The following is a 12,494-nucleotide window of genomic DNA, read 5'->3' as shown; positions in this document are numbered from 1 at the left end:
AGAAATTTTTCATTGTTTAGTTCGTAAGGGATTTTTTCTAATTTGTAACAAAATTCACATGATTTTGTCTTTCTAGGCATGATGCTATATATAATTTTTGTAACTGGAAGTGATATGCTTTACAGTTTCTACAACTAAATAGCATAATCTGCAAAGATTAATCAGTCTGGGCTTCTTAAAGATAATGTTCCTATGATTTCAGGTGCAATTACATGATCTAAACCGCTATAATAAATCACTCCGTTTCAAGAAATAAATATACCTGACTCAGCCATTTGATGTTTTTTTTTTTTTTTTGCCTTCATATTGTTGGTCTAGTTCCTTTGCAAGTTTTCCTTGAAATACATTTTGATTCCAGACTTAGATCTTAACTCTTTCATGGACTCAACTTGGAGATAAACCACCTTGAAGCACATTTGGCAAATCCAGTGGTGTATACCTGCTACTATTGTTTTATGCATTGTGCTTTACTGTTGTCTTTACTATTGTTTTGTTCATTGGAATCTGCTTTAAAAAAGTTTCTGTATATTTTTTGCCTGTTTACTTTGTTCTCTAAAACTTTACATTTCTTTACATTTTTTTTGTTGAGGAAGTAGTAATCTTTCTATAGCCACTTTGGGATTATGAATCTTATGTTCATACAGGTTTTGTTTAGACACCTTTAGATCAGTTGTTGTAAATTTCACTATACCAAAAGTGTATATTAAACAAAGACTTATATAGGTATTAATTGATCTAACATATTCTTTCCATAAAAATTTAACAGTGACATTAAATCACTGAACATACTCCAACTCAACTTTCTCCTTGATAACCTTATGTGAAAATAATTTTCATTTATTGGTTCAATTTCATCTTTTTTTCCAAGCTCAAAGACTCCATTTCATAATCTTTTTTTTGGCTCATTAAGAATTTTACAGTTATTAGATCCAAATGATTTTTAGAAAGCTTTGGGAAAAGTTGCCACAAAATAAATTAGCAATTTAATGTGCTTTCAAGGGGAGCCATGTAACTTGGTGTCATATAATTTACATCAAGTGATTAATACAATATTTTGGGTTGATCCCTTCTTTAATTTGAAAGCCATACTCTGTCCCATTTAGGAGTGATGATAATGGATTTAAGAATAAGCAGAACCAAAGCAGGCTGAAATTGTTTCCCTGGAAGATACCACATTTGAAAGAGGGTTAAGTTTTTTTTTTTGCCAAATCATAGTGAGTTCAATTTTGGACATAATGAATTTGGAGTGTTTATAGTACATCCAATTGGAAATGACCAAAAGGCAGTTTCTGAGGTAAGATTGGTTCTGAGAAGAGAGATTCACATTAAATATAGAGATCTTATACTCTTCATAGAGATGTTGATTAAACATATGGGTGCTAAGGAGATAAAAGATACCTCATATGTAGAGAAAAGAAGAAAATTGAAGAAAAACACCTGAGGGTACACTCTCTGGTAGGGGGAGGAGCATGGATGATAGATAATCCAACAAAGAAGATTAAGCAGCAGTAGCCAAAAGTAGAAGGTAGGCAGAGAAATGAGAGAGCAATGGGAAACTATAGAAGAGAAAATATTTAGAAGAACAGAAGGTCAGCAATGCTAAATACCACAGAGGGTCATGAAGATTACAGAGTGAGAAATTGCCAATAGGTTCTACGATTAAAGTGTCATTGAGAGCATTGTAGAGAACAGTGTCAGTGGACTAATGAAGTCAGAAAACAGTTCCCAAGGGATTGAGAGGTGAGAGGAAGGAAGACAATGTGTGATATTTTGTTTTGTTTTGTTTTGTATTTTTCCCCTAGGAGTTTGGCTTTGAAAGAGAGGAGAAATATAATATGAAATCTTGAGGGCATGGTAATTTCTAGTGAAAAGTTTGCTAGTTTATTTAAGGATGGTGAGACCTAGGCATGCTTGTAGGAAGCAGAGAAAGCAGCAGTAGAAAAATAATAAGTATATATTAGAGGAAAAAAGGACTGGCTATTGCATGACATGGAAAGAAATGGGATCAAGTGTGCAAGTAGAAGTATTGTCCTTGGAGAAATTAGAATATGGGATGAGATAATAGGCTTCCTGTTGCCTAATGGATATATTATAAATCATAGTGTTCAGGATCCTCTATTGTCTTGCTCAACCTTCTCTTCAGATTTATACATTGTACTATTACCCTTCACATATTCTACATTACAACCAAACTGAATTATCTATTGTCCATTTTCATTCTTTCATTTCTTTTTTGTGTCTTTGCTCATACCATTTTCTTATGACCAGAATGAACTCTCAAGCTCCACATCTATTTATTGAAGTTCCCACTTTCCTTCTAGGTTGAAATCATTTGTACCTCATCAATGACTTTCTTTTCTTCTACCCAAATAAGAAAAATATGTCTTCCTTTGTAACTCATTCTCCTTTGCCCCATATATATTTTTTATGTACATTCCTTTTCTTCATTCCACTGTAGACTTCTTTAGAGCAAGGCTTTTGTTTTCTGCACATCTTTGTTTCTGTTTTGTCTAGCACAGTGTGTTATATGGTGATCTCCATGTCCATGCCCTAGCTAATTACCTTTTAAACATATGGTTACTTATAGACTTTTTGTTTGTGTCTGGTTACCATATTAGCAGTGGGTGAGGGCAAGTAAACAGGGCACCCACACTTGTTTGGGGCAACTGACATCTCCTTCCCGACAGGGATGCTGGAATTCTCTGGTGACACTTTATTTCTATTTCTTTTAGGTCTGCTGTTTACTGGTTGTGCCAGCTCTGTGCTAAGGACCACATTGTCTCTGCTACTCTTGTGATAACTAAGTTTGTCTCTTATCCTATCTGGGATTCAACTCTTCAAGATCATCTGCTGTCTTCTCAGTTCATATCTCCCACAGTGTACTAATTGGAAAGCCCCTTTCTGAGAGTATAGGCACAGTCTATAAGACATTAGATTTAGCTAAGAGCAACCAACAAAATTCATTCAGAGTGCCCCAGACATTCAAGACTCACAGAGCCCTGAGGCTCAGATTGTATTTGGTGATTGTTAATGGGCCTGGGCCTGTGAATGGGCCAATACTGTCAAATGGGTCTGGACAACTGTCTAATTTTAGGGTAGAAATCACTCAGTAGTTGCCATTTAACATTTCCTTGATCGAGATCATTTGTTCCTAAAACTCACTTAGGTGACTTTGGGGGTTGGAAAGTTACAGGGACTGTGTAGAGACTGGGGCTCCAGCCTTCCCAAGATTCCCAAGATCCTCCCAAACTGATAGGCAAATGAACTTGAACAAGAAAAAGACCTAAGAGAGGGAAACCATTGATCATCTTTCATGGTCCTGGTCTGAATTCTAGCCTCTACGTGTCAACCAAGTATACACACACACACACACACACACACACACACACACACACACAGACATACACACATGCACACATGCACACAGGTATACATTCAAAATGATAAAACAAAACAGCAAAGAAACAACAAAAAAACAAAACCAAGGCTTTTGCTCTGGTTCCTGGACAAGGCAAAACCTTCATTTCTCTCAAAATCAGCATAAGCAATTATTCAACTTCCATTTGATTGTGTCAAAGAATTGGTGCTGGCTCAGTCGGATTCTCATTAGAAATTGTAAATTACTTTAGTCCCTGATTTTCTCCAATTTTGCATTAAGAAGAAATACCTGCATAATTAGTCTACCATCCTAAATAGCTATGATTTTCATTACTTGTTTATGAGATTTGTGAATGATTGCTATTAATATTTCATAGATTTTTGATTTTCTTTTTGTGGATCTTCCCTCTACTGATGTAGGACCCAAATCTTCCATTACTTAGAGGATAATGTCATGACTTTCTATATTTAGAAAATATCATCACCAAATGGCCAACCTCCTTTGTTGTTCATACCTTTAATGAATGATTCTGTACTCCAAGTCTATGTTATGAGATGAAGATAAACTACAATGTTTTCCATAAAAAAAATAACAAGAACAAAAACTGTAACTGGAAATAAAGAAGTAAAAGGATTTCTAAAGATCACAAAGGACTTCGCTGCAGTGGAGGCATCACCCTATTTGGGGACCTCTGAATCTGAGATGGAAATGTGACATCCTACCTGCCTGAGCAGTCATATATATTTTTACTATTTGATATGTAGGTGGGGGTGGGGTCTAAATCAAACAGGAAATAAACAGATTGTTCATGATTAAAACTTAAAATTATATATTAAATGGTCACATTAGATTCATTAGATCTAAAAAGAGGCATAGGGAAAAAAGATTAAATAAAAACCCCAAATATTTTATTTAGGAACTATGGGTGTAAGTGAAGATTTTTTTAAGGTCTGAATAAGCAGAAAAAAAGAAGATATGTGAGAATCTACTACCTCTCTGCCATATTTTGTCATGGGATTTAGAGCTGGAAGGAATATCAAAGTTCAGCCCATTCATTTTATAGTTGAGGAAACTGAGGCCCACAGAATTTATGTTATTTACCCAATATCCCATAGATAGTAGAAAAACGAAGTAGGATTCAAAATTAGGTTCTCTAAATGCTAATCTAGTGCTTCATCACATTCACTTCCCCCCAAATGTCTCTGTGTAATGTATGTGTGTGTGTGTGTGTGTGTGTGCATATATATACTGAGAGAGAGAGATGTTTGGAGGATACCACTAATAATGTTATGAGATTAACAAAGAGAAAAAAATAGCCTTCTGCTTGAATTAATTTTCTACTGATCTAAGATAAATAACACATAAATTGCACACTGAATTACATCTCAGTATTACTCCAAAGTATCGAGTGTTTTGAAATACATGGATGAAAACATGCTTTTCAGAAATCATGTGGATATTAGGAGTCAATATTTTTGATACTCATTATAATGGAAAAACATTCTGCATTTTTGTTTACTTCAATGATCACTGTGAGTGAATACTGTAGAACAAAAGCAAAAAACAGTATAATTATAGCTAATGAGGCAAGATTGTTTTCAGAAACTTATTTTCTTAATTCACATTAAAAGACTATTAAAATATCCTGTAAAATTAAGGACTTCTTCCTCATTCAGGAGGGGAAAGATTGGTACAATGTAGTGTTATAACTATCTGCACTCAAATGTGCAGTATATAGTAACTAAATTTCAAATGTGGTTAAATCCATTGGTAACATTGGAAAACAATGTCCCCGTGGAGAAGAAAAACAAAAATCAAGAGAAGCAAACTAAGTCAACTAACTCTATTTAGGAGATAACAAAGGGCTTTTTCTTGGTTTAGTTTTCCTCTTGATGAAAATGATTCAAACATTCATTGCTCTGTGTGTGTGTGTGTGTGTGTGTGTGTGTGTGTGAGAGAGGGAGAGAGAGAGAGAGAGAGAAAGAGAGAGAGAGAGAGAGAGAGAGAGAGAGAGAGAAAGTGTTGAGGGCCGAGAGATGGAACGTGTTTCTGAGTCCAGGCAACTTCTTAATTGAATCCTGTTCCCGTGTGAATGTGCTCATATCATCTGTAGCAGGCTCTCCATGACCCTAAAAACATGCTGTACATGTAGATAAAGAGTCCCTAGAATTGGGAACACAATTGGAAACACAAAGCCTGAGAAAGCAGGAACATACCCAGGTCACCAGGAACAAGGCTAACAAGTTCTTCCAACAAGGTTAACAGCTTCTTGCCACGTACACCCTGATATCAAGCAGGAGTGTATGCTAGAAGTCACGTACTAGGGCTAGCATAAAAAGATTGTCCCATGGAAATGATTCTTTGAAACAATATAGTTTTCTATTAAGGCTCTATATAAACCCTAACCCTCAGATGAATAAATGCATTGCTCTCTTGCATCCCGCCTGACCTGTGTCTTTTCTTTCACTGCATCTCCAAGCCATTTCAGGAGCATGGGCCTTTCCCGATAAAGAACATTTAGCAGAGGGAAGGGCTGAGGGCTTTGGGGGCAATCCGTTTTGGACATATCTTATGGACAGAACATGCAGATTTCAATGTCCAATAGGTGATTGGTGATGTAGGACTGAAGCTTAGAGAATGACTGATTTGAATATATGCATATACACATGTAAATATAGTATAAATATACAAATATATTACCTATATAATTATACCTAATTATATACATATCTTTATATTTCTATGTATAAATACATAGATCTAAATATAGAGATAAGTAGAAAATATACATAGATGTAGTGATATAGATAATATATTTGCATGTACATATATACATAATATTTATATACATACATGCATATATTCATGATAGATATATCCATAGAAAGATAGTTTTATATATATATATACACACACACATACATATATATATGTATATGGAGAGAGAGAGAGATGATATAGATCTAAAAATGCGGCAGAGAGAAAGATAGAGATGCAATCCCAGTTTCTCCCCTGAGCTTTAGTCTCATATCATCAAATGCCTTTAGGACTTTTCAAAGTAAATGTTCTGAAGATAACTCAAACTCAACATTTTCCAAAACAAACTCATTATATTTCTCCTCAAACCTTTCCTTCTTCTAGAATTCCTTTTTTTTCCTGTTGAATTAACCACCATCCTTCCAGTCTTTCAGTGTCATAATTTTGGCACTTTTTCAACTTCTCATTCTCACTGAACATATCTACTTAGCTACAAAAAATTGAATTTTGTAAATCCATAACAGCTATTGCATCCGACCCATTCTCTCCACTCACATGGCCACCACCTTAGTTTTACCCTTAATACCTCTCACCTGCATTATTACAACAGTTTTTTTAAATGTATCTCCCAGCTTGAAAGTCTCTTCCTTCTTCTACAATCCATTCTACACGTGCTGTCAAAGTGATTTTCCTTAAGTGTAGATCTGACCTTTTTACTCCTTACTCAATTAAAATGGATTCTTTTTAAATTTTTTTTTAAAATGGATTCTTATTGCTTCTAAGATTAAATATAGATCCCTCTGTTTGGCTCTTAAAATACTTCTCAATCTTAACCTAACTGATCTTTCCAATGTCATTGGACATTAATCTCCATCATGCATGCCATAATATAGGCAACTGGTCTCTCAAACATGGTATTCCATCTTCCATCACACATGCTTTGAATGCACTCCCTCTTTATCTCAATTTCAAAAAAATCCCTTCTTTTAAAACAAAGCTGGAGCACCATCCTCTGTGTAAAACCTTTGCTGATTCCTATAACTGCTAGTGTACTCCTTCCAAAAATACCTTGTACTTAAATAATGTGTATATCATTTTACTTATTCAGGGGAGAGAAGAAGCATTTTGCCTACTATCTGACTGGAATATAGTAGCCTCCCTTTGATCATCACAACAAGCCTGCAAGTTAGATGTTATTATTATCCTCATTTTACAAGGTGAGAAAACTGAGGCAAAGAGAGATTAAGTGATTTGCCAAGGGTCACTGAACTGGTAAGTATCTGGGGCCAAATTTGAAGTCAGGTCTTCCTGGTCTAGGGCTTTATCTTACTATGCAACTAGCTGTTTCTATTCACTTTATATTTGTGCCATATAGACATATAAGTACTCACTGTCTCCTCCATTAGAATATAAGTTCATTGTGAAGAGAGATTGTTTTGTTTTTTGCACTTGTGTCCTTAGTGCATGATGTATAGTAGTTATTTAATAAATGATTATCATTTCTTCCACAAAAACAGAATAGAAATAAATATATATAGAAACATTAACCTGTGCCTCTGTTTCTGTCACCATGGAGCAAAACACATGTTTTTTTTTTCCTCCCCAGGGAAGACAAATTAGTTCCCCCTTTTTTTCCTTGCCCCTTTCTGACCTAAAATTCTCTAATTTCACTTTATTTTCATAGAAGAAAACAAAGGAGCTAGTAAACTAATTCACAATATACTGGGAATGATCAATTGTTTAACACGTAATTGTTTCTAACAAGCATTTGAATTTTAAAAGATAATTTTCCAATGAGCAATGTCATAATCTAAAGTTTGAATTAATGGTGGAATTTCAGGTGGTGTTACCAACTGAGCAATTAGGTGAGATATTTGTTGACAAAAAAAAGCCTTCCCTGGGTGTTACTCATTTCATTCCATATAAATGATTGTGCATTCTGCTGACTTTTACTAATCAAGTTCTTGAGAATGCATCAAAAATGTTTTAAATTGCTACAGTACCTTATAAAGAAGATTCTAATCACCTTATATTTGCATTATGTTTTTGATATCCTAAATAAATTTTCAGCCTTCTATATTTTATTGCTTCTTTCACAATAAATCCACCTTTTTCCCCTTAAAGATGTCCAATCTAACCTCTCTCCAAATTTCTCCATTTAAATGATCTACTTCCCCTGAATAAATAATGTAAAAAAATAATAAAAGTCATTTTGGGTCAGAATGATTGTCCATAATGGTAATACTCGGGGTCATAATTTTAGGCATGGGAAGGTGGGGAGGGAGAGGTCATGGTTATCTCTTTAACAACACCGATCTCAAAGGATCAATGTGTGATTTAAAATCTCAGTTTTCTTCATTAACTTACTAATAACTTACCATTAAGAATTTTAATTATTAACTATTTGAATTTTTTTAAAATACAAATACATATCACACATTTGTACTGTAGCAGTTAGAAGTGAAAGGGACTTTTGAGATCATCTAGTCCAATCCTCTATTTTTACAGATGACAAAACTAAGGTCTAGAGATATTGAAAAAATCCAATATAAAATTGTGATTAAATAAGGCCAGATTCAAATTCTGCATGCTCAATTGAAAATCTAGGGCCTTTTCCTTTCTAGGGTTTTTCTGGCTTCAAGGACAGGTCTCTATCAACTAAATGATAATTTCTTTTTAAGGAAAAAAATAGAAATACAGAATTATAGAATACAGAGTAGAATACAGAATTAACTGCCTTGGGGTCTGTAATATTCTTCATACCAGATTTACCCAAATAATCTTATTCATGGAAGCCTGATCCAGCTCCTTAGAGTAACTTCTACTGTTACAGACTTTCTTGGATCCTCCTTTTCCTTAGAAGGTACTATTGTATTAAGTACTATTAGGTTACATTAGGTTAGAATGACTAAAATGTCATTCAGTACCCAAAGAAAAAGATTAAATGTGTACCGGGCCCTAAGTAATTTGCAACCTAGGGTTTCAAGTATCTGATCAGATATGAGTTTGAGGAGTTTAGGACAAGTTCTACTTTATCAGAAGACTGTTCAATAAGCTTAGTTTTTATGAGCCATGTGGCTGATGCAATCCCACATGGAAGAGGTCTTAGGGATGTGTCCATTCCACATGATATTAAAAGTACATACGAAACATGGCTTTATACTAACTAGTCTAATATAAATAATCAATTTTAGTTCTAAGAAGCTAGGAGTCTCTACTTCATATTCTTAAGAGGCCCTTGCCAAGTCTAGACCCAGGCACAAAGTTTGACTCAATTAATTCCTGTCAGTAATGGGAGGAGAGTTCATGATGTATTTCCTCACATATTTTGGCTTTTTCTAACACTGACCTTAGCTTCTCAGGGGAAAAATACTTAAGGCTTAGATTTTGGTTCATGTTCACATCTCCCCAAAAAGAAAAATGAAAAGCCCTCAAAGAGTAATCTTTTTAAAAAATATTTTAATTGATTCATTTTTAACATTATTTATTTCAACTTCCAAATTCTCTCCTTCCCTATCACAACTACACAAATGCACTGAGAAGGTGAGCAGTATAATATCAATTATATATGTGAAATATATATAATATATTTCCATACAACTATATCTATATATAACTATACACACATATACATATATGTACACACACATACATATAACTAAAAGGCACCATAGGCAAGGATGTTATAAAAAAAAATACATCACATTTCTCTGAGAAAGGCATCCTTTATCAAAGCCATAAACAAGTGAGAAAAAGAAAGTGAGAAAACTATATTTCAATTTGCACTCAGTATTCAGTAGTTCTTTCTCTGGAGGTAGATAGCATTTTTCAGCACACGACTTTTGGCATTATCTTGGATCATTGTATTGCTGAGAATGGCTGTCATTCACTGCTAATCACCATATAATATTGTTATTGTGTACAATGTATTCCTGATTCTGCTCACTTCACATTGCAACAGTTCATATAAGTCTTCCCACGTTTTTCTGAAACCATCTTCCTTGTTATTTTTTTAGCATAGTAGCACTCCATCAAAATCATACGCCACAACTTGTTTCACCATTTGTCAGTTGATCAGCATTCCCTCCATTTGTAATTCTTTGCCACCACAAAAAGAGTTACTACAAATATTTTGTATGTATAAGTACTTTTCCTTTTTCTCATTGGGGTAAAGACCTAGTGGTATTATTGGGTCAAAGAGTGTGCATAATTTAGTAGCACTTTAGGAGTAGTTTCAAATTGTTCTCTAGAATTGTTGGACCAGTTCACAACTCCACCAATAGTTTATTAGTGTACTTATTTTTCCTCATCCCTTCCAGAATTTGTCATTTCTGATACATGTGAGGTAGTAACTCAGAGTTGTTTTAATTTGCATTTCTCTAATGAGTAGAGATTTAGAACATTTTTTATATGATTAGACATAATTTTAATGTTTTTTTTTCTGAAAACTGCCTGTTCATATCCCTTTGACAATTTATCAATTGTGAAAATATTATTTTTCTATAAATTTGATGCAGTTACCTATATGTTTGAGAAAAGATGCCTTTATTAGAGAAATGTGCTACATATTTTTTGATATAAGATAATTACCTGTGATACCTTTTAGTAAAATATCATTTCCCTGTTTATTTCTTTTAATTGGGTGTATTTTTCTTTTGCTTTGTCTGAGGTCACAATTGTTATTCCTGCCTTTTTATTACTTTATTTGAAGCATTATAGATTATTCTGTTCCATCTCCTTATTTTAACTCTGTGTGTGCCTTTCCATTTCAAGTATGTCTCTTGTAAACAATTTATTGTTGGATTCTGATTTCCAGTACATTCTTCTATCTGCTTCTATTTTATCAATGAGTTGATCCCATTTATATTCACATATAATTATTAACTGTCTATTCCACTTCATCCTATGTTTTTTTATTTATCCTTCTCTCTTTTTATCCTCTTTCCTCAAAATTCTATTTTGTTTCTGATCAGTGACCTCTTAAACTGACCATACTTTTATCATCAGTTCCCTTTCTTTTATCTTCACCCCATTAACCTGTTGAGTAAGATAGATTTCTATACTTAAATGCGTATATATTTTCTTCCCTTTTTGAACAGTTCTGATGAGAATGAGGCTCAAATATTGCCTGCTGGCTCTCCCGTTTTTTCCTCCTCTATAAAAGCTCTTCATTGCCCATCTCTTTTATGTAAGATAATTTTTCCCATTCTACATCTCCCTTCCTCCTTCTCTCAGTGCATCCTGAAAATGTTTTTAAAAACTTTTTTAAAACCTGTTTTTTAATATTGCATTTTCATCCAGTTTCTTCCCTTCATTTTTAGATCATCTCAACCTAATCAATTCTTTATACTGCTTCTAACTGTCTTAATAATGATAAAGTTTTAGGAATTATGTGCATTATAGGTAATTACATATATTAAGAATTTAACAGTTCAATTTTATTGAGTTTCATGACTTCTATTTCAAGTTTATTTTTTATGTTTCTCTTGAGTCTTCTGTTTGAATGTATTTTTTTTATTCAGTTGTGGTCTTTTCATTAGGAATACTTAAAAGTCTTCTGCATAAATAAATGTCCATTTTTTCCCCTGAAGGATAATTCCTAATTTTGCTGGGTGGGTTATTTATGGTTGTAATCTTAGTTCTTTTGCCTTCCAGAATATCATATTTCAAACCCTTCACCCCTTTAATGTAGAAGCTGCTAAATCTTTTGTGATTCTGACTGTAGCTCCATGATATTTGAATCCTTTATTTCTGGCTACTTCCAATATTTTCTCTTTGACCTGGAATCTTTGAAATTTGGATATAATATTCTAGGGAGTTTTCATTTTGGGATCTCTTTCAGATGTTTATCAGTGCATTCTTTCAACTTCTATTTTATCTTCTGATTCTAGAATAATGAGGCAGTTTCCCTTGATAATTTCTTTTTCTTTTTTTTTTTTGTTTTGTTTTGTTTTTTTGTTTTTGTTTTTAGGCAATTGGGGTTAAGTGACTTGCCCAGGGTTACACAGCTAGTAAGTGACAAGTGTTTGCTCTGAGGCTGGATTTGAACTCAGGTCCTCCTGACTTCAGGGCTGGTGCTCTACCCACCATGCCACCTAGCTGCCCCTGATAACTTCTTGAAATTTATTTCTAGGCTCTTTTTTTGATCATGGCTTTTTGGTAGTCCAATAATTCTTAAATTATTTCTCCTTGATCTATTTCCCAGGTCAGTTTTTTTTCCTATGAGATGTTCATATTTTCTTTTTTTTTTAAATTTTGTTTTACTTTGTTTTATTGTTTTGTGATGTTTCATGGAGTCAGTAGCTTACAGTTCCCCAATTATAATTTTAAGTGATGATATTATTCATTGAACTTTTGT

Source organism: Vombatus ursinus, unplaced genomic scaffold (assembly GCF_900497805.2).
Source record: "Vombatus ursinus unplaced genomic scaffold, bare-nosed wombat genome assembly UNPS02014770.1, whole genome shotgun sequence".
NCBI lineage: Eukaryota > Metazoa > Chordata > Mammalia > Diprotodontia > Vombatidae > Vombatus > Vombatus ursinus.
Note: the sequence above shows the minus strand (reverse complement) of the source record.